Genomic DNA, 2,761 nt, shown 5'->3' with positions numbered 1-2,761 from the left:
CACATCACTCGTCCTCCAATCATACTCCTCCCCATGACGTGACACCATTTCATCGCCATATCTCGCCTTACCATTTAGACAACCAATAATAAGATTATATTGAAATCATCGCTTAATTGAAACCATATTATTTTACTAACCAGAGTCTGCGTGGCATTGTCACTGCAAAGCAAATCTGGCTGTGTAGGATCTGGGCCGTGGTGGCCTCGAATGTATGTTTCAATATAGCTTGGTGCCACCCCACTTTGTGCCTCCTGATAAAGAAAAAATTGTGATATTGCAAGTAAGCACATAGTAAACAAATTGAATAATAAACACGTACCATTCGACGAGCCAAACGAAGATGTCCATCAGCCCCATATCTCTGCGTAACCCGTGGTCCTGCTTGACGATTAGCTCTCTTCATTCTAGATTTTTCCACAAAGCTAGGTGAAGCCCAATAAGCACAAAGTGCTCGCCAAGCATCCGGACACTTTCTCAACCAAGGCAAACCGCTAATATCAGCTTCAAGGTACTCATCCTCTCGAAGATATATCTCAGAAGCACCCAATTTCTTGTTCATTTGTTGCAGCTTTATTTTCTTGTAGTACAAATAAACGCATTGTATACGAGCATTGGACATCATGTCCCTCACCACCTTCGTCGCTGCCTTGTCAAACACAGAACGAGCCCTATCTTGTAGGCACTGCTCCTCCTCCTCCGGCAAACGATACCTCTCCTAAAAAGAAAAATTAATTCATTAGTCAACTCATAAATGAATCAAATAGATATTAGTTATACAAGTTAGACAAGTTAAGATAAAAAAGTACCCAAAAGTCATTCCAAACTCTCGCTGCCGTCGTGACGCCCTGGTCATCCGATTGCAGCTTATAATGCTCCCACTTCAATGCAGGCTGAAGCACACCTCCAACTGTGACCATTCCTGGGTAGTGAAACCGACAAAGTGTTCCCAATGTTGCATTCACAGGTCTTAACCTATTTTTTCCCTCCCAACAAATATCGTCCCACTGCCTGCAATTAGAACATGTTATCCATCATGTTTCTTATTGGAACTATACAATATATTAAATAAAACAATGACAATAATAAAATATATTACTTACCAATCCCCATGTGGCCTAATCAGTCGACGATTTGCTGGATTGGTTGCTGCAGGAGTCATCACATTGTTGCCTCTAAATCTAAATGTGGTGTATTAGTTAGCTAGCTCATACAAAATTTTTCATGAAATGATTGTAAGTACCTGAACACAGTTTGTGCAGCAATATCCTCCTCTTCATCCTCCTCCTCCTCCTCCTCTGCATCTCCATCATCTCCATCCTCGCACTCTTCTCTGTCCTCGCACCCATCTCCCTCTCCGCTACCTCCATCGCCATCCACGTTCGTGACATATTCTTCCTCATCCGCACCCCTACCTTCCTCTTCTTGCTGTTCAAATACAAATATATATTTATTGTTATTAAAAAATAAATTACACATGCAAACTACATATGACTTACTTGCATAGCCTCATCTAGACATCGCTGAAGTGCACTTCTTCGGCTCAGATGAGAACTGCTGCCTCTAAAGAGAGAAGGCCTATCCGAAGATGCGGATCCATCATTCTTCTTTCCCTGACTCCTTGAAGACGAGGATACATCCTTCTTTCCCTTCCCCTTCCCCGAGAACATTCCATATGCAGGAAAATCATGAATAGACCAAAGAAATGCTACTCGCATATTGAAGTATTCCTTCCGACTGCTGTCATATGTCCTAACTCCATTCCACAAGTCTTGCAGCTCATCAATCAATGGTTCCATGAACATGTTCAAACGCTTACCGGGATTGTCAGGACCAGGTATAATGAGCGTCAAGAACACATACTCATCTTTCATGCATAATGATGGTGGAAGATTGTATGGAATTGTTATCACTGGCCAACATGAGTAGGGGGCAGCATTTGAGTTAAAGGGAGTGAAGCCATCAGTGGCCAACCCAACACACACATTCCGAGGGTCCCTTGCAAAACTTGGATCATAATGGTCGAGGGCCTTCCAAGCTGTACCATCAGATGGATGGCTCATGCATCCTGTATTATTACGAATTCCCTCTTTATACCATCTCATATGTTTTGCAGTCTTCAGAGACAGGTACAACCGTTGAAGCCTGGGTTTCAATGGTAGGTACCGTAACACCTTAACGGGCACACTTGTTATCTGCACACTTCCATCCTTTGTCACCACCTTCTTGTATCTGCACTTCTTACAAAACGAACAATACTTGAGATTTTCATTGTTCTTCCAAAATAACATGCAATTGTTCTCGCACACATGGATTTTTTGATACGGCATCCCTAAACCAGCTAACAGCTTCTTTGAGTAGTAAAAATCTTTCGGGAACTTATGAGGTTTCGGAAGCATGTCCGAAATTAAGTCAACAAGATCATTGTAACAACTTACTGAAAAGTTGTACTTGGACTTTATAGCCATTAACCGTGTCACAGCAGCAAGCTGTGATAAAGTAGTAGCCCCATGTAATGGTTCTTTTGATGATGCAAGCAGACCAAAATATTCCGGTACCTCAGCAGCATTCTCAACCTGTTGGACAAAATCATCCATCATTGCATCCATCCTATCTTCGTTCTCCTCAAAGCTATCAACTAGGTTGTACGGCTCCTGCTCCTGTGACTCCCCATGCTCATACCACCTCTTATAGTTCGGCATGAAACCCCACTTGCATAGGTGACGCTCCATATCAATCTTGATTTGATGAGAACAATTCT

General features: G+C 42.4%; 1 long non-coding RNA gene across 1 annotated transcript; it reads right to left on the bottom strand.

Moving 5' to 3' along the window:
* Nucleotides 1-610: 610 nt before the first annotated feature.
* Nucleotides 611-1,163, bottom strand: LOC112879814. The gene is made up of 3 exons (XR_003226178.1): nucleotides 1,104-1,163; nucleotides 810-1,011; nucleotides 611-718 (listed from the first exon to the last, which is right to left on the bottom strand). It is a non-coding gene; the product is annotated as an uncharacterized LOC112879814 (long non-coding RNA).
* Between the last annotated feature and the right edge of the window lie 1,598 nt (nucleotides 1,164-2,761).

Source organism: Panicum hallii, chromosome 2 (genome assembly GCF_002211085.1).
Source record: "Panicum hallii strain FIL2 chromosome 2, PHallii_v3.1, whole genome shotgun sequence".
NCBI classification, from domain to species: Eukaryota; Viridiplantae; Streptophyta; class Magnoliopsida; order Poales; family Poaceae; genus Panicum; species Panicum hallii.
Note: the sequence above shows the minus strand (reverse complement) of the source record. Positions and strands in the feature narration are given on the sequence as shown.